The sequence below is a fragment of the Bos taurus genome, chromosome 22 (genome assembly GCF_002263795.3).
Source record: "Bos taurus isolate L1 Dominette 01449 registration number 42190680 breed Hereford chromosome 22, ARS-UCD2.0, whole genome shotgun sequence".
In the NCBI taxonomy this organism is placed as follows: Eukaryota; Metazoa; Chordata; class Mammalia; order Artiodactyla; family Bovidae; genus Bos; species Bos taurus.
The window spans coordinates 29,423,909-29,451,831 of NC_037349.1; the positions used below are offsets into that span (position 1 = coordinate 29,423,909).

At 42.9% G+C, this 27,923-nt stretch overlaps 2 long non-coding RNA genes across 3 annotated transcripts in view; one reads left to right on the top strand and one right to left on the bottom strand.

Annotated features, from left to right (window-relative positions):
- Positions 1–1,262: 1,262 nt before the first annotated feature.
- On the bottom strand, positions 1,263–21,371 carry LOC132343535 (uncharacterized). 2 transcript variants are annotated; one of them, XR_009492427.1, is made up of 6 exons: positions 20,308–21,371; positions 13,360–13,538; positions 9,615–9,759; positions 7,883–7,980; positions 5,598–5,732; positions 1,263–3,719 (listed from the first exon to the last, which is right to left on the bottom strand). It is a non-coding gene; the product is annotated as an uncharacterized lncRNA (long non-coding RNA). The 2 variants fall into 2 exon arrangements; XR_009492428.1 differs by lacking the exon at positions 9,615–9,759 and having other exon boundaries at positions 20,308–21,369.
- Positions 21,372–21,497: 126 nt separating this feature from the next.
- LOC112443494 (uncharacterized) overlaps positions 21,498–27,923 on the top strand; it is a 34,836-nt gene continuing 28,410 nt past the window's right edge. The window contains exon 1 of the long non-coding RNA XR_003031885.2: positions 21,498–21,620. This is a non-coding gene — a long non-coding RNA (uncharacterized lncRNA). The remainder of the gene's footprint in view (positions 21,621–27,923) is intronic.

The following is a 27,923-nucleotide window of genomic DNA, read 5'->3' on the forward strand; positions in this document are numbered from 1 at the left end:
TTTCCAGATAAACAAAATTTGAGAAATTAATTGCTAGTAGACTCACTTTACAAATATTAAAGGAAGTTCTTCAGATGGAAGCAGGTAACTCAGGATAGTAATTTGAATGCACACAAACAAAACAAAACAAACTACTAGTAAAGTTCATTTTAAGAAATGACCAGTTCAGTTCAGTTGCTCAGTCTTGCCTGACTCTTAGGGACTCCACCGACTGCAGCACTCCAGGCCTCCCTGTCCATCACCAACTCCCGGAGTTCACCCAAACTCATGTCCATTGAGTCAGTGATGCCATCCAACCATCTCATCCTCTGTTGTCCCCTTGTCCTCCCACCTTCAATCTTTCCCAGCACCAGGGTCTTTTCCAATGAATCCAATGAATTCTTCACATCAGGTGGCCAAAGTACTGGAGTTTCAGCTTCAGCATCAGTCCTTCCAATGAATATTCAGAACTGATTTCCTTTAGGATGGACTGGTTGGATCTCCTTGCAGTCCAAGGGACTCTCAAGAGTTTCTTCTCCAACACCACAGTTCAAAAGCATCAATTCTTTAGCACTCAGCTTTCTTTATGGTTCAACTCTCACATCCATACATGACTACTGGTAAAACCATAGCTTTGACTAGATGGACCTTTGTTGGCGAAGTAATGTTTCTGCTTTTTAATATGCTGGCTAGGTTGGTCATAACTTTAATACGCTGTCTAGGTTGGTCATTTTACGGAGAAGGCAATGGCACCCCACTCCAGTACTCTTGGCTGGAAAATCCCATGGATGGAGGAGCCTGGTAGGCTGCAGTCCATGGGGTCGCTAAGAGTTGGACACGACTGAGCAACTTCACTTTCACCTTTCACTTTCATGCATTGGAGATGGAAATGGCAACCCACTCCAGTATTCTTGCCTGGAGAATCCCAGGGATGGGGGAGCCTGGTGGGCTGCCGTCTATGGGGTCACACAGAGTTGGACACGACTGAAGCGACTTAGCAGCAGCAGCAGCAGGTTGATCATTTATAAGAAATAATACATAAATGCAAATTTTGTCTCCTTTCTAGTCTTAATTTAAAAAGACATTGTAAAAGACAAAGTGTGTATTATATATTGTTGGGCTTATAGAATGTAGAAATGTGATATATTTGCCAATAATAGCTCAAAAGAGACAGGTTTAGAGCAAAGCTGTATTGGACTAAGGAAATGATTCCAGATGGTGACCCAAATCCAGAGGAACTGAAAGGAACCAGAAATGATTAAAAAAAAAAAAGGAGGCTAATGTAACAAAACTATAAATATTTGTTTATTCTCCATTCTTTTCTTAGCTTCTTTAAAAGACTTCAAAGATATAAAATTATAAAAGTTATAGATTTATAAAAATTGTAACATTAATTAGAACAATGCATTATTACACATTTCTAACACATATTGACTTAATATATACAAAATAACCCAAAAAAGAGAAAGGAGAATGGAGCCACATGGGAATAACCTTTCTGTATCTCACTGGAATTAAGGTAATAGCAATCTGAAGCTGATTTTGAGAAATTAAGGTGTATGTAGCAAACTCCAGAGCAAACACAAAGAAAGTATTCCAAAAATTGAAAAAACTCATTAAAGAAAATGAAAATTCTTTCTATATATATTAAGAGATTGATTGGCAAGAACTGACTTATGTGATTGTGATGGCACGGACTAGGACTGTGGTGGGTTCACATTCCATAGGGCAGGAGGGTTTGACTGGGAACTGTTGGGCAGAATTTGGCACTGTAGTCACAGGTAGAATTTCTTCTTCCTTGGGGAAAATCTCAATTCTGCTCTTAGGTCTTTCAACTGATCAGGTGAAGCCCACCAGGTCATAGAGGACAATTTCTTTTATATAAGGTCAATTGATTGTAGATGTTAATCACTTCTACAAAATACCTTCACAGAAATTAGTGTTTAGTTGAATAAGCAGGGACAATTGCCTAGCCACACTGACACATAAGACTGACCATCGTGCATCCGATAAACTCTACGTGCCTAAACATTTGCTTTAGAGTCAGCTTTTGGAGGAAGCCAAAGTAATATACTCTACGTCACTTTCTTTTTCAACTCAGCAGTGGCACAAACATCACCTTCCCGAGGAAGTAAAGCTCATTTTGAATACAAGCAAGTGACAGCCCATGGTCTCAAAACCCTGTGGCTCCTTGAGTTTTTCTCGTCCAGGATGTTATACGTTGGGAGATTGTGTCAGCTCTCTCTTGGATGGTGTTCACTCATGCAAGGCCAAGTTTGACACATTATTTTGGCTGCCACAGCCCCCTGTATCCATAAGCCAGTGTTTTCTGTCATCACCTTTGCTAAGCGTCCCAGGATTCACATAAATACCACATCCCCTGAGTAGTATTTACAGCTGTCTGAAGAGGGTATTCATAGGAAGGTTTCTGATTTAAAAATTTTCCCCCATTTCCCCTGAGCCCAGCATTGAATATTTTCACTACAAAGCCTGACTCAGGACAGAGAAATAGCAGATAAATATTGCCATATGTTTTTAAAACCATGTAGGATTTTTTTTTGGAGTGAACTGATACTACTCTCAAAAGCTTTATAGGAGGGTCTCTTATCATTTGTAGTTATTAAAAACAGAAGGAAGCAGTTGGGTTGGAGGAGCCCCCATCTCTTTCTTTCAAGTCTTTTATAATTTGTACCGGAAAACTGCAGCTGGAGCCTAAAATCTTTGAGGAGAACGTACAGGGTGGGGGCTAAGAGCCAGCAAAATATTTGTTGTCTCTATTTATAATAACAAGAGCTAAGAATTATTATCAGCTTCTCCATGCTAAGTGCTTTGCATGCTCAATCTCATTTGATTTTCAAAACAACCCTATGAGATAGGTGCTGTTTTAATCCCCAGTTTCAAGATGAGAAAACTGAGGCCCAGACAAGCCATATTAAGTTGTGAACGGTCTCATAGGTGTAAGTGGCAAAGCTGGCCTTAAACCCTGTCCCTGTCTGATGACAGAGTGTATGTATGTAACCACTGTGCCTCTTGTTGCTTCTGATAAAATGCTAATGAAATCTGTGAAACAGATGTGGACCGTTGTTCGTAACTCCCTACAGTTCACAGAGATGTTCTCGTTGGGATGTTTGTGTCTCAGCGCTGGCATTAAAAGTCATCATTGCCTGTGGTAAGGCTCGCGTGGAAGAGAGGAAGATTTAAAGGGAATGGTAAAAATGAGAATCTATATTCCCATGAGAAAAAAGAGTCTATTTCTCTATCACTTGCAACATGTCATCAGAGGGAAATAACCTTTGTGACACGGAAACAATGCCACTGAAGACGTGGACTCGTCTTCCTCCATTCAGTTAAATGATTAATTTTCTTCGTATTAACTTAAAATGAGCCCATTTAAAAAAGTACTTTTTTTTCCTTGAAAGCGTTGCTCATTATGCTATCATTTTAAGTAATTAAATCAGAATAAATGGCTCTGTGAAGCTATTTTAACGTAACATCTAATTATATCTGACCTAGACTGTGAACTATAATCATTAAGTACATGAACTGTGTAATGTTCTGCACGTTCTTTAATAATTTATATGGCAGAATTCAGCTGCATCGGAGTCTTAAGTAGGAACAACATCTTCCACGACACCTGTTATCTGCCCGGATTGCCGAGGTGGCCTGTCTGTCAGATGCTGCTCCAGCTCTTCATCCTTCTCTCTCTGAGGATGCTCAACTCCAGTGCATGGAAACTGTCCCTGTATTTTGGATGCACATTAATTATTTTGACAGGGAGCTCAGAACAAATCAGTGAAATTGGTAGCATTTATATACTTTTGGCAATAGAAATGTTTTCTGGACCCAACTAAAGATTGGGGACACCTTCCCGGATGAACTAATTCTGTCATCCAGGAGGTGTCTGGACCGCCAGAGTCACGCTCTGGCTGTTACTGGAACGGCTGCTCCGTGTTTGCATTTGCATTCGCAATTTTAAGTCTTTCACTTGGCCATGGGAATGTGTTCTTGGCAGCGGCTCAAGAGAAGACCTCTCCAAAACCAGGAGGGATGTTTCAACCAAATTTGGGAAGACACGTCAGTGTGATAGTTTTTGTTTTTGAATTTGTAAGCAAGGACTTTTTTCCTTTTAATCCATTGCTGTTACTAAAATTAGTTTCCATTTGGGGCCATTTTCTTTTTCTCTTCCTCCTTTTGCATTTATCATTCTTATTGGGATACTGTCATCATTTCCCCACCCCCTCATACCCACTCCCCTCCTTTTAAAATAGTCAAGCCTGCCATGCTTTGGGAAATGAAGATGTTTGTTTCCATTGCCCCTTTCAGGGAAGAGAGTGAGAAACTAAAGATTCTGATCTCTGAGACAGAAGTACAAATTCATTATCCCTTCTCTGCAAGTCTGTAAATTCTGAAAACTGAAAGTGTTTTCATTGCTCATGTGGCATTGAAACCTGCCCTGACCTCTGGTCATTTGGCTAAACCTGACCTTTACCTACTAGCACTGTTGGTTAATCCACACGATTGATCACCCTTCTATGAATTTTCACAGATCCCACTGCAGAAGTATTGCTGTGTTTAATGATCATCTACTTCCCTAGACCCACTATGAATATCACAAAGTACACTGGATATGCCCCTTTATTGATTCCCTAAACAGTTCTGGGACCTAGGGTTTTAGAGAAGGAAACGTGAAACTTGGGATAAAGATGATATTCATAACTATCATTTGTTGAAACTCACAGTGTCCCAGGCATTTTTCATGTGTTGTCAGTTTTAATCTTCATGGTCATTCATTGTATAGATTGTTCTCATTTAACAGATAAGAACATCAAAGTTCAGAGAAGTGATTTGCCCAAGGACACAGAGATAGCATATTTACTAATCTTTATAAATATTCTTTTGAACAGATATTATTTTAGCATTTAGTTTTCCTGGCCAGATACCCAGAAAGTAGTGACTATTCAGAATGTCTAGCAAAAAGGAGACTGACTCATCCAAATGATGTGTGTGATTTGTGCTTTATCTTGTGTCCCATCTTGGGTGCTACAATTGTCTCATTCTGTGTTCATGGCTAATGGCTGAGGAATGCTTATTACATGTCAACATGTAGTTTTTGTTCATTTTACCATCACAACAATCCTGTAAGATGGTACTGTTATCTCCCCTCCCCCACCCCACTTTACAGATGGGAACACTGAGGCTTAGGGAGGTGACTTACATTGCTTTGAGGTCACACTGTTGTCAAATCCAAATTCCTGTGCCCGTCATACAGTGAGGCGACACAAACTGAAATGTCAGAGTTTGGAGCAGAGAAAGGCTTATTTCAAGGGCCATCTGTATGGGCAGCTCATGCTCAAAAGACTTGAACTCACCCATGATTTTAGGGAACAGTTTTTGAAGGCAAATTTTGGAGCAAGGGCTATCAGATGTGTAAGTTTCCTGACTGGTTGGTGGTGAGCTAAGAGGGTGGTGGTCTAGGAATCTCAGTCATCAACCTTCTGGTTCCAGCCAGTCTGAGGTCTAATGCTCCCGTGTTCAGTCTGAAGTTACCCTCCTCCACCTGGGTGGGGGCCTTGGTTCCTGTAGAAGAACTCAGAGATCTGGACCAGGTTGTTACTCACCCCTTGAAGACGAAGTACAACTCTGCTTTGTTACGGCATTGTTGTCTCTTGACAGCTTTTCCTTTGTTTCTGTTTTCCCTCTCTTTTCCAATAAGTAACTGCTTGAATCTGCCCTTTGGAACTTGGGCGGAAGGCCTACAAATAAGAAACGGGGGCTATAGAAACACTTTTGTACCTGGGAGGGCCCCGCAAAGCCCTGCATGACCAGGCTGATAGCAGAGCCTGTACTGTCTCATAAGCTGAGCAGCCATCACCTCGTCAACTCACTCTAAAGTTTAGAAGTGTTAAAATTCACTGAGACACAAGAGAAGAATTCAATCACAGCCAGTGTAACTCACAGCAAAAGAAAACTTTTCAACTGCAGGCCTCTAAATCTGAAAGCCTCTTAACCCAGTTTATGGAGCCAGTGTCCTAAGAGAGGCCTCATGCGTTTCTGGGTTGGCTACCAAAGGCCAGCCATGGCGTATCTGTCTATGTCGTCAGCTCAAGGTTCATGGTGGGTGAAATAAACCCATGACATAACATTTCTGGCCTTTTTGGGTTTTTTTTGACTCAATATCTCAAGTCAGTTTCTGGTCCCTATATTAAATCAAATTAAATATTTACTTGAGTTACTGGCACATATTGGGTTGGCCTAAAAGCTCATTTGGGTTTTCCTGTAAGATGTCATAGAAAAAACCCAAATGAACTTTTTGGCCAACATGATACCATGTATCCTTTTTTAAGGATTGAGCACAGACCAGTGACCAAATCAAAGTGTCTACTTTTAAGAGGTTTATGTTCTAGTGGCAAGGAGGATAGTCATTGAGAAAATAAAAATATGGTGTGTCAGTGACTGCTAATGAGTACAGGCTTCTTTCTGGGGTGATAAAAATGACCTGGAATTAGATGGTGGTGATGGTTGGACAACCCTGTGAATGTGTCAAAACCTTCTGAACTGCATACTTTAAATGGGTGAAGTTTATCGTATGTGATTTGTATCTTAGTGAAAATTAAGGAAATAAGAAAAAAATGAAGCAAGGTAGAGAGCCAGAAAATGACAAGAAGTGCCAGCTTAGACAAGATGGTCAGGGAAGGCACATAAGGGGCTGCTGGTGTTCTCCCACCTGCTCTCTGTCCCCGTGATTTACCACTGGGTGGATTTTGGTTCTGCCAGCAGCTGTCCCACCTCCAGTACCCACATCACTCTGATCCTAAGCCCAAGTTCTTTCTTGCCTGTCGTGGAATTTGCCCTGGGTGAATATGTACTATCAGGACAACCAAGCAATACAGCTGGGGCAGGGTGTTATGGGCTGAATTTTGTCTCCTCTCAAATTCATGTGTTGAAGTCCTAAATTCCAGTTCTTTAGAATGTGCTTATATTTGGAGTTTGGGCTTTTTGAGAGGTAATTAAGTTAAAAGGAGCCAATCCAATTGGTGATGTTATGTTGTTGTTTAGTCGCTAAGTCATGTCTGACTCTCTGCAACCCTGTGGACTGTAGTCCGCCAGTCTCCTCTGTCCATGGGATTTCCCAGGCAAAATACTGGAGTGGGTTGCCATTTCCTTCTCCAAGAGACCTTCCTGACCCAGGTATTGAACCTGGGTCTCCTGCATTGCAGGCAGATTCTTTACCATCTGAGCCACCAGGGAAGAAGATGAAATTTGTATATACAGAGAGACACTTAGGGTTGTGCACATCCAAAAGAAAGGCTGTGTGAGGACACAGGGAGAAGGTAGCCGTGTGTAAGCCAGAGAGAGGCCTCAGGAGAAACCACACCTCTGACACCTTGATCTTGGACTTTCAAGTCTGCACAGTTGTGAGAAAATGAATTTCTATTGTTAAAGTCACTCAGTCTGTGTAGGCATTGAAAATTCCATATATTTTAAGTGTGCAATGTGTGTTGCACACTTCAGAAAATAAACACACCTGTGTGCCCAACACTGCAAGGGAGAAACAGCACCCACCAGTGTCTGAGGAGGAGGAGTCCCTCTGCTCCCAGACTGACAGCGCCTGAGAGTTACCACTACCCCAGACCACGACAGCAGAGATTAGTTTTGCTTGTATTTGTACTTTACGTAAATGGAATCACAGAGTATCTACTCTTGTGTGTCTTATTTATTTCATAAAGCTTGTTTGTGAGACTGTTATTTTTATGTGTGTGCAGTTATGGAGGGGCATTCTCTCCTCTATAGTACATTTCAATATGAGAATACATGATAATTATTTTTCTACTGTGGATGGGCGTTTGGGTACTTTCCACAGTGGGACTCTTACCTGTAGTGTTACTGGCCATTGTTATCTTACCCCATATTTGAGTCCAGTTGAAGAATTCTCTGCCTTCTCCAAGATGTTCTTCTACTGTGTCTTCTAAAGCATCATTGTTTTCCTTTTCATATTTAGGTCTGTCATCCATTAGGAATTAAGGGAGGGGGAAGACACATTTTTTATTTCCTGGAAATAGCTAATTGACCTACCAGCATACATTGAAAAGACTATTCTTTCTGACTGCATTCCAGTGTTCTGGACTTCACTTTATAAAGTTAGGAATTAAAGTGTTTTATATCTGAAAGTGACCCCAAAAATCTAGACATCTGCATGGTAGATTGTCTAGGGGCACAGAAACAAACCTCTTCTCTCTCTCTCTTGCTAAAACGTGTGTATGAGATGTATATTTTTGTTTAGATATATGTGCATGTGTGTGTTAGGTGTGTATGTTTTAGGGGCGTATGTTGGGTACGTGTTTATGCATAGATGTGTGTATGATTGAGTGTGTGTATGTATGTTAGTTAAGTGTGTGTATGTACAGGTGTGTGTACTAGGTGTGTGTGGGGGGCCTAGTAGGTATTGTGTGTGTAAGCATGGGGTGTATTTATGTCTTAGGGTTGTGTATGTGTGTTAGATGTCTATATATTAGGAGTGTGTATGCATTAGAGGTGTGTATTAGGTATGTATATTTATGTATAGGTGTGTGTATATATTAGGCATGTGTTAGATTGTATACAGGTCTCTGTGTGTTAGGTACGTTTACGTATTCAGTGTGTGTATGGAGTCAAGGGCTCCTCTGTGGAGAGGGTTCCAGACCCAGGCAAAGGAAGGGGGTTATCCAACTATAGGATAATTGGGGCAATGGGCAGGGTGCTGCAGAACTTGGTGTTTAGAACAGGATTGTGAATTCAGCACCTAGTCGGCTGCATGAAAAAACTAATGGATTGGGTTCTCTCTCTGTCTTCCGCTCCAGGCAAGACTGTTTCTCAAAGTGGGGTCTACTCCGGGAGGGATTTGAGGTAGCTGAACCCATCCTGAACTGAGTGCTGGTGTGCCGGGGGTGTAGGCAGGACTGGTGAATCCTATGTTTCTAGGTGCTCCCCACTCCCACCCCCAGAAGCAAAGACCCACTGTGGACTCTCCCTGTTCAGTGAGCCAGGAAGCAGGCAACTCAGACTGGCTTCTCATCACTCGACTGGGAGCCTGCTTTTAGTCCCCCAAATAGATATTTGTTAGTTTCAGTGGGTGAATTTTCTTCACATCTACTTCAGCAATACAAATTCTGCCACCAAATTTTCCTAAACGTCTGTCTTCTGTGTAATTTGTATGTCATGCTAGAGAGACTGCTACTTGAGATACTTCAGTGGATAAATTATTCTCTCCTCCACTTCTGCAAAAAATTACACTCTTTGATGTGAAAATTATATGCACTTAGAGATATGCTAATCCGAAAATGATTTGAGAAGAGGAGAGGAAGGGAAGCAGCTGACTCGGAGGCTGCCATGGTCGCGTGCACCTGTGCTGGGCGATTCCTGAAGGCGAGTGATATCTTGGCAACTCTCCTCAACCCAAAGTGGTCTTTAGTTTCAAAAACCATTGATTTCTCAAAATGTGATGGAGGCAATTCTCATGCAAAATATGATGATTTTAAATATATTAAGTGGTTGGGAGGTACGAGTGGGGATTAGCATAACATTAGGGAAACTTTCATTCATTCATCAATACTCATATTCAATGACTATTAATGGAACACCCAGCGTTAGATACTCACGGAGAATAAACCAGATGGTGAGTCTGTGCTCTTGGAGTTGTCAGAACTTAAAATGGTAAAGGTCTGTTGGCAAAGAACACTAGGAATCTACTCTAGATGAGTCAATTGTTGCTCGAGGTATGTCCATACAGCATCCTCAGTGAGACTGTCAAAAAGGCAGATGTTTCAGCACCAGCTCCCCTAGACCTAGCGAAGCAGAATCTGCATTTTGGTGGCTCAGACAGTAAAGAATCTGCCTGCAAAGCAGGAGACCTGGATTCATCCCTGGGTTAGGAAGATTCCTTGGAGAAGGGAATGGGAAACTACTCCAGTATTCTTGCTTGGAGAATTCCATGGAAGAGGAACCTGGCAGGCTACAGTCCATGGGGCCGCAAGGAGTTGGACAGGACTGAGTGAGTGACTTAACACTTTCAGTTTCACTTTTTTTTTTGAGGTGACTCATATAAATGTTCATCCTTGGCTACCCATTAGAGTCATCTGGGGAACTGAAAAAGCACTGGAGTACACTCCAGGCCAATCAAATCAGAATCTCCGGGGGTGGAATTCAGGCATTGTGGAAAATTACTCCTCAGGATGTCCTGAGTCACAGTTTCTGGGCAGGACCCAGGAACCTATCTGTAGCAAACCACTCAGACAAAACAGATGAGGAAGGTCTTTGCATGGTGGAAGGGGAAGGGGATAAAGCAGAAAGGAGAACTCAGTCTAGAGGGTGGGGTAGGTGAGGACAGTCCTGAACCTCACAGCTTTCCTTAACTTTTAATATTGACATAGTTTCAGACTTACAGGAAAATTGTGAGAATAGTACAAAGAATTCCCTTATATACTTCATTCAGACTTCCTAGCCCAAACTTTAACATTTATCACAGTTGTGGCTCTTCCAGCTCTCCTGCTATGTATATGTGTGTATGTGTATTCAATTTGTTTGTCTGATGTCTTCTCATGAATGAACCCAGGTTATGCACCTTTGGCAGGGATACCCCTGAAATGATACCGTGTCCTCCTAGTATATCAGATCCAGATGCGCTTGCCCTTGCCTGTTACTGGTCATGTTAACCTCCATCACTTGGTTAAGAAGCTCTCTGCCAGGTTTCTCAACTGGAAAGTTCCATTTTACCTTCTGTCATTCATTATGTTGTGGTAAGAGACTTTGGGACTTTGTAAATACTGTTCCTCCTCCAACTTTTACCTGGAAAAGTTTTTATGCTGAAACAAATTTCAGCATCTGATGATTGTTGATGGAATCAGTTATTATTACCATGTTTGCCAAATAGTCATTTTCTAATTTCATCATTCCTTTGATGTCATTATTAGTTTTTTTTTTTTATTGTAAGGGAGATCTTCCCCTTCTCCTCACTTGTTCATTTACTTACACAAGTTCATGGATTCTTGATGAACTTGTGTTCATCATCTTAATCCTGCCTGTTACTCCAATTGACTGTTTAGCATTCAAATGATGCTGGATTTGGCCAGTGTTCTGGCTCCTGTGTTCTCTGGATGTGTCTCTATCAGTCTTTGATCACTTCCTTACTTTCTGGGGTAATAAGACATTCCAGGCTCAGATCTCTCATTAGACATGTTGAAATATGTTGGGGCTGACACTTCCTGGGAAGAAGTTTCACAGTTTAACACTGACGTGACTGAATGAAGAAAATTTTAGTGAATGGCATTGGTAAGACGATCCGCACTGGGTTTTTACAACCTATAAAAATGCTAAATTTGACTTTCAACAGTCAGTGTTTTCCTGAAACAGTACACAAATGTGGAGTTGGCAGGGGGATTAAATTCTGTTTAAAATAATGCAGCTATCTTGTCTACACCTAACTCCATAACATTTTTAAAGCAAATTTAATTTATGGACTCTTTTCATAAATTTCCATTTTTTTTCCAAATTATAAAAGTATGATAACACATTTACAGGAAACTTGGAGAATACAGAATAAAGTTACATATATATATTAAAATTTTTTTATGTAGATAAATTAAGTTTTTAGTTGGAGTTTCAATAGCAGACTCTCAAAAATTAATAGAATGAATATATAGAAAAGTAGAAGGATATAGTAGACCTGAATACCTCATGAACCAATGCAATATAATTAAGATTTATACAATTTTCACACAACAGTAGGATACAAATTTTATTCAAGTTCCCATAGACTATAAACTAGGAGACACTGGACTATATCCAGGGACATAATAAGGTGCAAAAATTTCATCATCTAAAGGTATTGAAATCATACACAGTTTATTCTCTTATCGTTGTACTTTCCATAACTTAGTTCTCATAGAAACAGCAACTTCTATTGCCATTTCAATTTTTGAAGTGAGTCCCCACCAGTAACACTGTCCCTTTTAACAAATAATAGTGTTAACGTGGTCCCCTGCAGAAGGGAATGGCAAGCCGCTTCAGTATTCTTGCCTTCAGAGTCCCACGAACAGTATGAAAAGTGTTGTTAAAACAGGCTGCAAAAATGGGCTAAGTGTTCATATTCTAAGAGAGACTGGTCACTTGAATAGTCACTATATTTTCTCAATTCCAGAACTTGTCCAGATGAAAAGTTCTGAAATCAAGTGCTTAAAGACTGATGGAGACACGTCCAAAGAACATAGGAGCCAGGTTTACAGGGTTCCCACTGGCCAAACCTGGGATCATTTGAATGTTGAATAGTAAACAAATATAACAACACAGAATAGCTTAAGAATCCATGAGTTTGTGTAAGTAAATTAATAAATGGGGAAGTTTTTATGCAAGGATAGTTTTGCCCCTGGGGATATTTGCTGAGGTCTGGGGACATTTTTAATTGTCACAACAGGATAGGGAAGGACTTGTTATGGGGTAGAGACTAGGGATGCTGCTAATCATCCTGCAATTCACAGAACAGCACCACAATTAAGAATTATCCCTCCCAAAATGTCGGTAGTGCCAATATGAAGAATTCTTTCCCATAGGAAAGTGTCCACAGTTTCCCAAAGTGTGATTTGTAGAACACTAATCCTCTAAACTAAGATTATGGCATCTGGTCTCATCACTTCATGGCAAATAGATGGGGAAACAGAGACAAACTTTATTTTTCTGGGCTCCAAAATCACTGCAGATGGTAACTGCAGCCATGAAATTAAAAGACTTTTACTTCTTGGAAGGAAAGTTATGACCAATCTAGACAGCATATTAAAAAGCAGAGACATTACTTTGCCAGCAAAGGTTCGTCTAGTCAAAGCCATGGTTTTTCCAGTAGTCATGTATGGATGTGACAGTTGGACTATAAAGAAAACTGAGCACTGAAGAATTGATGCTTTTAAACTGTGATGTTAGAGAAGACTCTTGAGAGTCCCTTGGACTGCAAGGAGATCCAACCAGTCCATCCTAAGGGAAATCAGTCCTGAATATTCATTGGAAGGACTGATGCTGAAGGTGGAACTCCAATACTTTGGCCACTGGATGCGAAGAACTGACACATTGGAAAAGACTCTGATGCTGGGAAAGATTGAAGGCGGGAAGAGAAGGGGACGACAGGGAATGAGATGGTTGGATGGCATCACCGACTCAATGGACATGAATTTGAATAAACTCCGGGAGCTGGTGATGGACAAAGAAGCCTTGCGTGCTGCAGTCCTTGGGGTCGCAGAGTCAGACATGACTGAATGACAGAACTGAACTGAACTGAATCCTCTAAAGTGTAACGGAACCTCAATTTTAGTTGAGGTGGTAATGGACCCAACAAAAAGACAGCATTCCAGTTTTACTTACAGTTAGGGAGTGTGAGTGACTATGGAAATGTTGTACAGGACTTTGGGGAAAAATCGTGAAAAAAGTTGATGCACTTGGGAGATGGACTCCTTTGTCCTTCCCTCCTTCATCCATTGCGGGCCTGGAATGCACATGTGGTAGCTGGGGCTCCAGCAGCCATCTTGGTCCATATGGTAACTCTAAGGATAGAAATGACTCCTTTTGAGTTTAGCAAAGCAGGAAGATAGGAGCATGCCTGTCTAATGTTAATAACACCATGAGTTTCCATAGTAACTCTAAAGTATCTGGCTTTGGATATCTCTTATTTATGTGTGAGAAAAAATTCTAAGTTATTGTTATTTTGAGTACCTAGGCCTTTTCAATTTTTAATAAATATAGTTAATGATTTTCCAACTTGGCATTTAATACATATATGTGTATGTACATAACAGACAGCCCTTGAATTAGAAAATCTATGGAGAACAACATTCTCCTTTAGAAAAGCATGCCCTTTCCCCCAAAGATAATTTATTTTGAATGAATACCTTCCCACAAGAGGTATTTTGCCCCTAGCAGAGGGAATGAGTTCTTTTGAAAAGGGTATATATTTTGTTTCATTTACTTCATACACATTCCAAAATAAATGAGTATTCTAATAATTTAGTGCATGCCACATAATTTCTACCATATGCCCATGTCAGGAATAAAGGGCTTCAGTGCATTTTCTTATCTGAGTGCTGAACTGAGCTCCTAAACTTCCTAGCCAGCTCGCACCATCAGGCGACCATCTGACTGGGACAGAGTGGTTTTTGGTGCAAAGTGGGTGCTCTGCTTCATCACGGCAGGACCTCACAAGCATCTGTACTCAGAGAAGGAGGTTTCTCCCTCTCAGGAGATTTCAGTTAAGAGTCTCTCAGGCACCAGAACTGATGGGTTATGGGAAAGGAAGGTGGCCTGTCTGCTAAGGAAGGTCTCCCTCCTGTACTCACTTAGGATGCAGCTCTGTGATTTCAGGGTCACAGTGAGTATTTGCAAGTTTTTAGTAATTTCCCTCCCTTCCTTCCCCCCATCTCTTCTAAGTAGTAACAATAGGCAACATTCATTGTGCATTTATTACGTGATACTCATTGGAAAAGATCCTGATGCTGGGAAAGATTGAAGGCAGAAGGAGAAGAGGGCGACAGAGGATGAGAGGCTTGGATGACATCACGGATCCAGTGGATGTGAACTTGGGCAAATTCCAGGAGAGAGTGGGGGACAGAGAGGCCTGTTATGCTGCAATCCATGGGATCGCAGAGACTGACACGACTTAGCGATTGAACAACAATAACAATAATATGTGTTCTACATCATCTACTCGTTTCATCTGGGCTCTGCTGTGCTTAGTCACTCAGTTGTGTCCGACTCTTTGTGACCCCATGAACTGTGGCCTGCCAGGCTCCTCTGTCCATGGAGATTCTCCAGGCAAGAATACTGGAATGGGTAGCCTATCCCTTCTCCAGGAGATCTTCCCTACCTAGAAATCAAACTGGGGACTCCTGCATTGCAGGTGGATTCTTTACTAGCTAAGTTACCAGGAAAGCCCCATTTCATCTGGAGGTACCATTAGCAGCCTCCATTTGGCAAACACTTTAAAATGTGTAAAATGACATCTGTAAAGACCCTAGTTTCAAGTAGAGTCATATTTTGAAGTCCTGGGTGGATATAAATTGGGGGCAGTAGTGCTTTTCAACCCACTGGAGTACCCAAGGTTTTAATTTCTGAGGAATACTCTTACGTAAAAGCCTTCCGCATGCAATGTTTATTTTGGATTATGTGTATGCATGTGTACATTTCCCGGGGGAGAAATTTTACATAGAATTCTTAATGCTTCTCCAAGTGCAAGTTCTATCCTAAGAGACTGAGATGTATTCTCTTTCTCAGGCATGAGTACAAGCCCAACCCATTTGGCTTTTACTGGGTGTCACCGCTCCATCCATCAGGATTGCCTGTGTCCAGAAGGCTGTTTTCATGCATTTTTATGGCTTCTGGAGACTCCATTAAAGGCACGTTCAATCAGCGCCCTGACAGTGACAGAGCCCAGTTGCTCACCAATTCTCTCTCTTGAAATTTATAGAGATCGTAAAAGACTCGTAGGAAATCCTTCGGCCTCCACATTTGGGTTGCAAAGTGTCTCCTTTAGAAGGCAAAATGCCACTGAAGACCATTTAGACATGTGGCTTTTGCATTTCCTGGGACTGGTTTCCTACACTTGCTTTTCCCACCCAGGCTCTGGGTCTCATGCTATAAAACCCAGGCTTGAGAATGAGGGAGCCTCATTAGAAGGGACAGCAATACTGCTTTTCTTGATTTTTTTTCTTTTCCTTTCCTAATTTCCCAGGAACTGGGAATATATCAGCAAGATCCTGACCTTGGCCATAGTTTGGCATCCTAGCAAACCTGCAGCTCTGCCGTGTGCAACTAACCCAAGTTGGGCCATTTGCAATTGTGCAGCCCCGGGTACCCATCCCCATGGAGCAGCACATGGTGGATACCTGGGTTTGCCAACCCCGCATCCATGTAGGCTGACAGCACCTTGCTTTTGCTTTCGGGGCTGTCCTGCTCCTCTTGGTGTCTGTGGGGCTGACTTCCACCCCCACCCCGCCTCTAGCACTAGAAGTGGGCCTGACACCCACACCTGAACAAATCAAGCACCTTTCTAAAGCTTCTGTTGGAGCTATTAGGTTGACCAGAAAGTTTGCTTGGGATTTTCTGTAAGATGGTATAGAAACATGGACACACTTTTTGGCCAGCCCAGTATCAGCAAGGTCAGTTTCCACAAGAATTATGCTGGGCCTTTTGCCCTCAGAGCTTGTCTCCTGCTTCCTTGCTTTTCCTCTATTCTTGTCTGTATTCCAGAGGCCCACCCCTTGCAGCTTACAACCCCTTGCTAGCTGACTTCTAGCTGGACTGGGCCAATGGAAGGCACTGGGCTTCTCAGATGGCACTAGCGCTAAAGAAGCTGCCTGCCAACGCAGGACATGTAAGAGATCTGGGTTTGGTCCCTAGGTCAGGAAGATCCCCTGGAAAAGGGAATGGCAACCCACTCCAGTATTCTTGCCTGGAGAATCCTATGGACAGAAAAGACTGGTGGACTACAGTCCATGGGGTCACAAAGAGTCGGACATGGCTGAAGCGATTTAGCATGCGTGTATGGGTAGACTGAGGGTGAAAGGAGGGAGAGACCAGGGTAGTTCTTCTCCCTCCTCGTGTTAATCATTGTCTCCAACAGCAACGGTAGCTCCTCTCTGGCTCCAGCCCCCAGCAGGCTGGTACCCAGCCTCTGGGTACATCATGTCCCCAGTTGGGTACATCAAGTCTCCAATTACATCATGCTGTTCTCTTTGTCTCTCTGATATGAAAGGCAGTGCCTTTCTAATGTGGCTCATCTCTGGATTAGTCAGTATCCCAGGTTGTCTTCTAAGCAATCCCCTCACCTGTGTAATCAGTTCCCTGCATTAATTTTTTCCCAATGCACATACCCAGGGTAGTTTGTTTTTATGAGTGATTCAAGAAAAAAAGTAAACTGGAACTGCAGCAGGCCAAACATGGCAGATTTAGACTGAAGCTAACAGGGAGGAAAACAGGACTGAGAAAGAAAAAGAAGGTATAGTATACTAACGCATATATATGGAATTTAGAAAGATGGTAATGATAACCCTGTATACGAGACAGCAAAAGAGACACTGATGTATAGAACAGGCTTATGGACTCTGTGGGAGAGGGAGAGGGTGGCAAGATTTGGGAGAATGGCATTGAAACATGTGAAATGTCATGTATGAAACGAGATGCCAGTCCAGGTTCAATGCACGATGCTGGATGCTTGGGACTGGTGCACTGGGACGACCCAGAGGGACGGTATGGGGAGGGAGGAGGGAGGAGGGTTCAGGATGGATTTTCTTTTAAAAATTTAGAATTAAAAAGAAAAAAAAAAGAAAAAAAAAAACAACACATATTATGAAGTGGTCCCACAGACATGGTTGGATTGAAATTCAGCAAAATTGTTTCAGCACCAGTTTTTTCCAATATTTCATTATGTTCTTCCCAAGCATGGTTGCATGTCTCTCTCCCTCATCTCTTTCAGGTCTTTACCTTTCTATACCTTCCATTAGTGCCCAATTTAAGATTATAAATCTACCAATACCAAGATCATGTTTTATTTCCTTTATCCATATCTGAAGGTCTTTAAGCTCTGACATATATAGTGTGTTTGTTTATATACTTCTTATCCAGGTTGGAAGTTCTTTGAGGGCAGGGAGTTTTGTTAATTTTGTTCACTGCTATATCCTGAATGCCTTAGATATAGTAGGAGCTCGATAAATATGTTGAAGAAATGAAACACATTTGAAGAACTATTTGAGAATCACTATAGTCCCAACATGGCTATCAACATTAATAGAACTAATTATGACCCTAAATCTAAGACAACACTGTCTTTTCTTTTTTCTGTGGCATCCCTCCTGCCTACCCAAGTATACTAAATTTTGGCATACATTGCTTTCAGACTCTTTCAGCACCTGCTTTATTAAAGTTAAAACTTTTCAGTAAAAAAAAAAAAAAGAAAAAGAAAAAGAAGGTAGACTGACTCCAGATGATGTCTGAACTGCTGGATGCAGCTGTGCCTGAAGTTTCTGGGCATTTCATTTATGTTAGCCAGCAAAGCTAACAAATCCCTTTCTGTCCCCACTCTATTTTTTGATATGGTTTGATTTGGGTTCATGTCACTACAGCTGAGATTTCTGTCATAGCAATATTGAATGTGGTGAGATGCCATTAAGTATTATTTTTGTTGGTTTTTTGTTTGTTTTGCTTTTAGCAAAAAGTCTGTTTTTAAAAGGTTATTCATCAGAGGCAGCAAATCACCTTAGAACAGATTTTTTTGTAAGTCAGCAAAGATTCTCTAGTTAACTAAACATGAGGCAAATTTTGGGCTTCCCTGGTAGCTCAGCAGTGAAGAGTCTGTCTGCAGTGTAGGAGACCTGGGTTCCATCCCTGGGTCAGGAGGATCCCCTGGAGGAGGGCATGGCAACCCACTCTAGTCCTCTTGTCTAGAGAATCCCATGGACAGAGAAGCCTGGCAGACTGCAGTCCATGGGGGTCACACAGAGTCCGAAACAACTGAAGCGACTAGGCAGTGGCAGCAGCAGCAGAGGCAAATATTCACCTAGGGTTCCCAGAGAAGACTCAAACAGAGGAATTATTTCACCATTCTGAGCTGCACTATGTTTTAAAAAATTCTTATTTGTAAAAAATCTAGGTGTGTATCATAGATATATGCATATGTTACAACTGATCGAATTGTATACTTTTGCTACAGTTTAGTCCATGTCAATTATTCTTTAATAAAGTTGGAAAATGCCAAAAAAATCATAGGAAAAAACCAAGTAGACAGGAATACTATTTAGCACTAAAAAACGATGAACTACTGTCAAGCTGGATACATTCAATTTGACTCTGCAGATGAAACTCAGACTTATTATGCTGAGTGAAAGAAACCAGACACAAAAGTAGACATATTATGTCATTCTAGATATATGAAACTCTACACAACACAAGTCTAATCTATAATGATGGAAAACAGATCAGCGGTTGCCCAGGGAAAAAAGTGTGGGAATTATTTGAGGTGAGACATGAGGGAACTTTTGGGGATAATGGAAAGTTTCTGTGTATTCATTGTGGTCATAGTTACACAGGGGTAAAATTTAGTCTAACTCATTGAATTGTACAATTAGAATGGGTGCATTTGAATGGATGTAGTATGTAAACCATACCTCAGTATGTTTGATATAAAAAAATCAATGTGTACATTTCATATAATAGAATTTTTCCCAATTGAAGAGTTATTATTAAATCTACAGTATGGTTTCCCATGAAATGGAAATGGAGGAAATAAGGCAACACAAATGAAGCCACTACATATTGGGGGTGAGTGTTGTATGCAATGAAAAGAAGGCTTGGCTTGGCTCCTCAAATAAGGGGGCTCTGAGAGTTCTTTTTTGGGGGTCTCTTAGCTGGCACTTCCACTCCCAGCAAAAGCCTTTTGGAGGACTTCTCTGGTGATGCAATGATTAAGATTCCACATTGCCAATGTAGGGAGCAGGGGTCAGGGAACTAAGATCCCACATGTCGTGGGGCAGGGCCAAAAGATGAAAAAAAAAACTCGTTGGAGGCCAGGCAGGAGCCTCTGATGATAACTTTAGGGTTCCTGAGTTTAAAGCAGAGCCTTGTAAAAGCTAGGCATGGATGAAGGTGGGAGCATGTAAATCCACGTTTCTAGCAGGTGGATGGTGTGGGGTCCTGAGAGCTTGGGTGAGGACAACTGGCAGAGTCAACTGACCATGTCTGTGTGATTTTTATGGGCCAGATGTCCTAACTGTCAAGAGTCTTGGAAATTCCTTGGAAGTTGAGTGAACATTAACAAAATGGGCTTGTGCAATTCACTGGATAAGCTTGGAAGCATTACAAGAACATTAAAAGAATGCTAACCAATTTTGGCCTCTGTCCTGATGAAGTGAGGCGTTTTGTTACAATAAAATTCTGGAATGAGTCACAGAGCATGATGTGACCATGACAGGAAAGTTCACATCGTTCCTATGGCAGGCACTGGCACAGACAAAGTCATGCTACAGTTACTGGTGTTGAGGGGAGCAAGGAGTCAAGAGTAAGGGGTTGTAATGTCAAAGAATGACCCCCAGATTATGGCCAAAGAGGAGACGGCAACAGAGAATTCTGCCCCCTTGCACTTTCTCTCCCTCCCACCTTTTCTCCTCTTTCTCCTTTATCCTAATAGACAACATATTGGTTTTTTATCCCTATGTATCAAACAAACTGCCCTTCTCCCACAAAAAAACATTTAGCAGTTTAAAAATGACACACATTTATTAAGTCACAGTTTCTTGGGCTTGGCTTGGCAGTCTGAGCATGACTTACCTGGAGACTCCAACTTGGTGTCTCTCACTGTAATAATGGTGTTGCCTCAGGATCTGTGGTCTCATTTGAAGGCTCACTGGGGCAGGATCCACCTCCAAGTCACCTAGTGGTTTTTGGTAGTATCCCCTGTGGGCTATTGGACTGAGAGCCTCCTTGCTGGCTGATGACCAGAGGCTTCCCTCCATTCCTTGCCAGGTGGTCCTGTCCATCAGGGCAAGAGCCGGAGTGTGCCATACAATAGCCACAGCCTTTTATAACGTCTCTGAAGTGACATCCATCAGCTTTGCCATTTTCTGTGTGTTAGAAGCAGGTCCCTGGGTGGGCATGAATAACACAAAGTGGGGTCCCTAGGAGACAGTGAAAGGCTGCCCCCCATCATAGGCAAAAAGCATTTATTAAGGCCCCTTCTGTGCCACATTCTAGATCGGGTGCTAAGATTCATTATTCATAGATGAACAAAGAGGGTTTATGGCCCCAGAGGTGTTCCATTCAAGGTTAAGAGCTGATCAAGTGAGCAAGCAGTTAAGACAGAGCGGTACGTTTAGTGATAGAAGCGTGCAGTGGAGCAGAGCAGAGAGAAGTCTGTCTTTGGAGCAAGAGCACATGCTTTATCACTCTGGGGTGTTGGCCAACAGATTTACTGATGAAGGAGCTACAGGCACTGCTGATAATGTTGTTGAATATTGCCTAGATTCAAAATGGAAGGCTATGCTAAACTTCAGGTAAATGGTAATGAAAAGGATGATGTAATTTTTATTCCCATTCAAGTTCATATACCTTCTGAATTCTGTCCACAGACCATATCCAGCAGCTGGATGGTATCTGTGGTCTCCATGGGTCTCCATTCTCCATGGGTAGCCTTTTTCACTTGATTGCTCTCTGAGCAACCCCCAGAGGCCTTTACAGAGAAAGGAAGAATAGGCTAGAGTCAAACAGGTGTGGATTGACTCTCGGTTCAACTACTGTGGCCGTGTGGCCTTTGGCAAGTCACTACTGAAGGCTCCTGGCCATGCCCCTGAGCAACCCTTAGCACCCAGCCATCGCTGCCTACTGTTACCCTGTGCCTGGTTACCAGGAAACCGTTACCGAAAGACCGTTAACGGTCATTCAGTGATTGGTCGGCACCTGCAGTGGGCTCATCCCCCAAGAGAGCAACTGTCAATGAACGTCCGTTAGCGGTCCCGCTCAGCCATTGGCCGGTGCTGCAGTGGGCTCCTCCCCCAAGTGAATAACTGTCAAACAGCGACCGTTAGTGGGCCAGTCTACAGTCTATCAACGGTCAGTGGAGTTGTAGTCCTGAGGAGGAGACGAAGGTAAGAGATGGATCCCGGCCTTCTCCCTGGCTCTCTGACTTACATGGCCTTGGACCAGTGGGTGAGCTGTGGCCCAGAGAACAGGCTCAGGGCTGTGCCCTGCAGGGCTTCCCGAGCCCTCGCCAAGTCCACCTACTGGCTGGGTCCAGGCCTTGAGGCCATGGCAAACTTCCCTGCCATCCCCGCCTCTGCAACCTGATGGCAGCAGCCTGCCTGGGACGTGGTCTGCGTGTGCGGCCTGAGGACCCCGGGGAGCCTGAGGGCCAGGTGGGTTGGGCACCCGGCTCCCTCAGTGATGACAGGTTGGCGGGGCCTGGGGACTGAACCCTGAGGGAGCTGCCAGCTGAGATCTGTGTCCTCTCAGCCAGGACCTGGGACTCAGAGGGTGAAAGCTGTGCCTTGAGAGCCTTGCCCTTTCTTGTCAGAACAGTAACATTTTTTTGGTGGAGATTTACGGGATCATTTGTGACCTGACCGTGATTGACCTCAAGAGCAAAGGCTCTCACTAAGAAGTTTGTAAAAACTCACCACACCCCTCCCGCACTTTTCCTAGAAGAGGGCTCTGCTGAAAGCTTTGGGGGTTTTTAAGACAGGAGCCACCCATCTCCTTGCTGTTCAGTTCAGTTCAGTTCAGGTGCTCAGTCGTGTCCGACTCTTTGCGACCCCATGTACTGCTGCACACCAGGCTTCCCTGTCCATCACCAGCTCTCGGAGCTGGCTCAACCTCATGTCCAGGGAGTCGGTGATGCCATCCAACCATCTCATCCTCTGTCATCCCCTTCTCCTCCTGCCCTCAATCTTTCCCAGCATCAGGGTCTTTTCCAATGAGTCAGATGCTACCCAGTTCTCCTTGCAGGGCCCTCAGTAAACCATTCTGTGTTCCCAACTCTGATGTTTTGGTGTCGTTTGGTCTCCCTGTGCATCAGGTACATGATCTGGAATTTTCAGTAACAATGTCACCTCTCTGAGCTTCGGTTTCTTCATATGTATTAAATGATAGGGTTGTAAGGATTACAGTGCCTCATGGCAGGATCCTAGTACCCAGGAATTCGTGAGTTACAAGTTTATAATTATTAATCATTATCTGAATTTTATGTATCCAGCTTTCAAGTATCAAGGTAATCCATATTTCAATTATGAGAACATCCAGACCATTCCACTTAACACCTCAGTCTCCTCCTTTAGAATTCCTCTTTGTAAATCTAGATTGGTACTTGGATATCAACATGTGAGTATAATTATATGTATATTTTAATGTGTTAGCAAAAATAAAGTTGCTTCCACTATTTTCTAAGAGCTTAAAAAACTCAGAGAATGTACAGCCATTGTACATACCTTACCCCATTTAAACTTGCGTTAGTAATCTTTCTTTTTAATCCTCATAGTAACCTCCTAAAGTGGGCACTAACATTATTCCATTCTTCAAATAGAGAAACTGAGGTCCAGAGAAGCCAAGTCATCTGTCCAAGTTTGCAAAGCTGGTTGGTAGCAAAGGCAGGAGTCTAACACAGGGCAGTCTGACTCTGGGGCTGCTGAGGACAGGAGCCACAACTTCTTTCAATTTGTTTTTGCTTTGTTGTTGTTTTTTTCTGTTAGCATATGGCATAGTTCCTGATGTATAGCAGGCCCACAGCCTGTGTCTAGTTGCTGTGGGAACAAATAGGGAGAGAGAATGGTGGAGAAACTTCTAGAATGAGAGAGCCCCAGTTCTTGCCCCAGCTCTGAGACCACCTACAGGTTTGTCCTGGAAGGATGTTACTTTGCCCCTTTGGAGAAAGGTCCTCAGCCTCTACAAGGAGAGGTTAAGTGCCTGGGCTATGGGATGGCAGCCTGCCTTCCAGTCCCCATCTTTACTTTTTATGTGACTTTGGACAGACCCAAGTGAAACCTCAGTTTCCTAGTGTGTAAAATGACTTACTTCCAGAGATGGGGAAAATAGAATGAGAACAGTCACATCGAATATATAGCCCTGTATTCTCTATTAAATAGCACTGTTTGCCTGACACATCCCATGTGTCATAGAGTGAGATATTGTGAGGCTGCCCGTGTGGTTTGTGATGGTGGGGTGGTGTCAGAGATGCTGTCCCAGTGGTGTTTGATAGAGAGCCAGACGTGAGGGACACAGGGGACATGAGCACCTAAGCAGGAGATGAGACTCTGCTGCCTGGCTCCACTGAGCTGGACAACACAGCCCCTGGCGCCCCTTCAAACCAGTGGGTCGCTGTCTCCACGGCTGAGATGACTTCCCCTGAAACCGCAAGAGTAGGCTGGAAAATAAGAGTTGCAGTCAATTAGCTTTTTGTTATGTCTACACGGTATTTGGCAGTCAGTTTGATTCTTTTTTCTTCATGGATTTGGCCACATAAAATATCTTGAGGGAGGAGGGCATCTTGAAGGCAGAGGCCACAAGGACAGCATAGCATAGCTGGAGAGGGACAAGCCTTGGAACTGGACTGATTTGTTTGTGAGTCCTGTTTTTTCTGTACCAGCTGGGGACCTTTGGAGATGTTTATTACCAATGTTGAGTTTCAATTTCTTCTTTTGGAAAATACGGGATAATTGATTTTTACCTTCCCAACTTGAGGCACTGTGCATATATTTGATCAAAATAAACTTTCAATAAACAGAAGCTATTACTATTGTAGTTAACAATTGTAGTAAACGATAGAGTTTCATCTTGGGTAGTTATTGCCCATACTGGAAACAAATTCAACCCTTGAATTTCCAATAACATTAACACGGTCCAACAGTAGAAACACAAGATGCTGTCCTGATGTAGACTATTTCATTGTAAAAGATACATTTTGGCTCTTCATCTGACCAGCCTTGTTATGAGAATTATAAAGTTGGTGATGCAAACCACATGATTAATCTCTTCCTCTGAAAAGGTTCAAATAATATAATCCATGCATGAAGATGTTTGAAATGATATCATTTTATCATCCAAATTAGCTTTGCATGAGTTCCTTGGAGAAACCCAAAGAAAAAAGATTCCTTTATTCATTCCAGAGAGACCAGCAGAAAACATTTAGAAATGTCTTTAAATGTCCAACAGAGCTCCATTGTGAGTGGAAAACTGTATGGGCGATAAATAAGCGTTATCCAAATCTCATAAAAACCATAAAGGTAACTGGCAGAAATACTGAACTGGTCATTCACTCGTAAATAAATATATGGCCTTCTTAAACATCCTGGCATATCCTGTTTAGTTGATTCATGGCTGTTCACCAAAGACAAGGATTCCTGCCTTGGAAGATTTAACGCCCTGAGCTATATGTCACTGTCTTGTTAACAGATCTGGAGGTGAGATGAGCTTTGGTTAACTGGTGTTGCTGACACCTGTGTTTAGTTAGCAGATTGGTTAACAATGCCTGGAAATGTGTGAAAATGACTCCCCTCTTTGCATGCTTTGCTCATTCTCTAGAGAAAACCACCTTACTCTAGGGAAATCAATGCCCAGTAAAGCAATACAGAGAAAGTGCAGACTATGCTTTGGAACGAGCCATTCGAACCTGGATTCCATGGCTGATTGCATGGTTTCATCCAGATTTTCTTAGCATTTGCAAATGGGTTCCTGTGAGCACTTGGCAGCTCAGTTTTGGTTTCCTCCTCACTGTCTCTCTCTGGCTCCTTGCTCACCTTTGTGGCTCAGCCACTCCAGAGGGTGAATGTTTATGGTTTGATGAATAGGTTCGTACTTGCATGATATTTCTGACTGATTGGTGGTATCTGCTGGATTACTCTGTGGGGAAGGATTCTGATGCTTTGTCTTGGATCAGTGGGAAAGAGTGCTGTGGTTGATTTGTGATGTCTGCCACAGGTAGAGGACTGGACAGTAGAAGGGTACATGCTATCTATATGTATCCTGGCTATGCATTTTAGATATGACAGGAAAATATATGGTTTGCTAGCCAGCCTCTGGTTTTCTCCTATTTCTATAGTGCAGTGTAGAGATTGGGGTGGTGTGAGGATTAGGTATTATACAAGGGCTCTTTTAAGCATTAAATGGGGGTGCTAACCCCTAAGGTTGGTCATAACTTTCCTTCCAAGGAGTAAGCATCTTTTAATTTCATGGCTGCATGCTCCTTGGAAGGAAAGTTATGACCAACCTAGATAGGATATTCAAAAGCAGAGACATTACTTTGCCAACGAAGGTTCGTCTAGTCAAGTCTATGGTTTTTCCTGTGGTCATGTATGGATGTGAGAGTTGGACTGTGAAGAAGGCTGAGCACCAAAGAATTGATGCTTTTGAACTATGGTGTTGGAGAAGACTCTTGAGAGTCCCTTGGACTGCAAGGAGATCCAACCAGTCCATTCTGAAGGAGATCAGCCCTGGGACTTCTTTGGAAGGAATGATGCTAAAGCTGAAACTCCAGTACTTTGGTCACCTCATGTGAAGAGTTGACTCATTGGAAAAGACTCTGATGCTGGGAGGGATTGGGGGCAGGAGGAGAAGGGGACGACAGAGGATGAGATGGCTGGATGGCATCACTGACTTGATGGATGTGAGTCTGGGTGAACTCCGGGAGTTGGTGATGGACTGGGAGGCCTGGCGTGCTGCGATTCATGGGGTCGCAAAGAGTCGGACACGACTGAGTGACTGATCTGATCTGATCTGAACCCCTAAGGTACTATGTGGCTCTAGTTACCAGGTCTGCAGTGGCTTTTACTCTGAAATCTCAAGCTTGTTTTCCTAGCTTCTTTCCACTGCAAATGTCATACAGCAGTCAGTGAGGAGCAACAAGATGGTGAGGTCAATTTCAAGGATTCAAAGAGAGTAGGGACTTTGAAGATCCCAAAAGGTGTGGTCCCAGTCCCATATATTGAAGAGGGGTCAGAAGCAAGGGCGACTAAATGCCAGACATTTTACTCACTATTTCATTTTCCATTCCTAAGGATGCTGTGAGTTAGGTTTCATCAGCCCTTATTTTCTTGGTGTAAAAAGAGGGACTCAGAGAAGTTGAGTTATATTGCTAAGCTGGTGAAAGTGAAAGTCACTCAGTCGTGTCCAACTCTTTGCAACCCATGGACTGTTTAGTCCATGGACTTCTCAGGCCAGAATACTGGAGTGGGTAGCTGTTCCCTTCTCCAGGGGATCTTCCCAACCCAGGGATCGAACCCAGGTCTCCCACATTGCAGGTGAATTCTTTACCAGCTGAGCCACAGGGAAGCCCAAGAATATTGGCATGGGTAGCCTGTCCCTTCTCCAGTGGATCTTCACAACCCAGGAATCGAACTGGGGTCTCCTGCATTGCAGGCAGATTCTTTACCAGCTGAGTTACCAGGGAAGCCCCCCGCTGCCCACCACCCCACACAGCTGGTAGTACATGCTAAAGCTGAGAGACAAACCTTGGTCTATGTGATCTCTAGATTTGAGCTCTCTGTTTTTCTAAGTCAACCACTACATTAACCTCTGGGATTTCAGTCTCCAAGAAATGGTGACCAAGGATATCCCAGTGCCCAAAGGTGAAGAAGGCAGTAGCAGATGCTAATTTCTTCCTCTACCAAAGCTTTTCATCTCACTTGGTCCTGCCCAGGTCCTGGTATATCCTACCCCTCTCAAAACCCTGCTATGTGCAGGATGGAGTGATTTCCAGGGTGTAGTCCCAAGGCTGTGTTATGCCAAAGGCACTATTTTCGAATACTAATAAATGGCTATTCAATTCAGCCCACCAAATTGTGGAAGAATCACTCCAAGAATATGTGTTCCCTGCTGAGCTGATCTGAGCGCAAGGGACTCTCTTGCTTCGTGGAAATCAGGCTAAGGAAAGGGAGGAGTTGCTGAGAAAGGAGACATTTCTCCTTCTAAAGAGGCCTCAGGGATTAAATTAGTCACCTGTGAGGTCTCCTGTCGGCTGAGTGATAGAATTTTGTCTCCTTGTCAGTGGAGCCAGCAGAACATGATGTGTTAGATATCTGCCTGCTGTTCCCCTGCAGAGAGAAAGAGAACAGAAGATTCTTGCTTCATACTCTTAGGAGACCAGGGAAGGCAGGGCCAGCCTTCTGAGTCTCTTTCCTTTCTTCTGGGAGTTATGACACAGTTTAACTTCTGTCTGTAAATTCTCTGACAAAGGTGCTCTGACTCTCCAGTTTGCTCTTCATGGAGACAGGAGAAGAGCACAACACTCTCTCCACCCCATACCTTTGTGTTAGATAACACATTCCTGTAACAAATACACCTCAGCCTCATGGTGCGACATACTAAAGGCTTATCTCTCTCCCAGGTCATAGTCCAGTACAGGTGGAGCTGAGAAGTGAACATCTGTTCCACTCAGTCATTCAGGGATCCAGGCTCTCTCCATC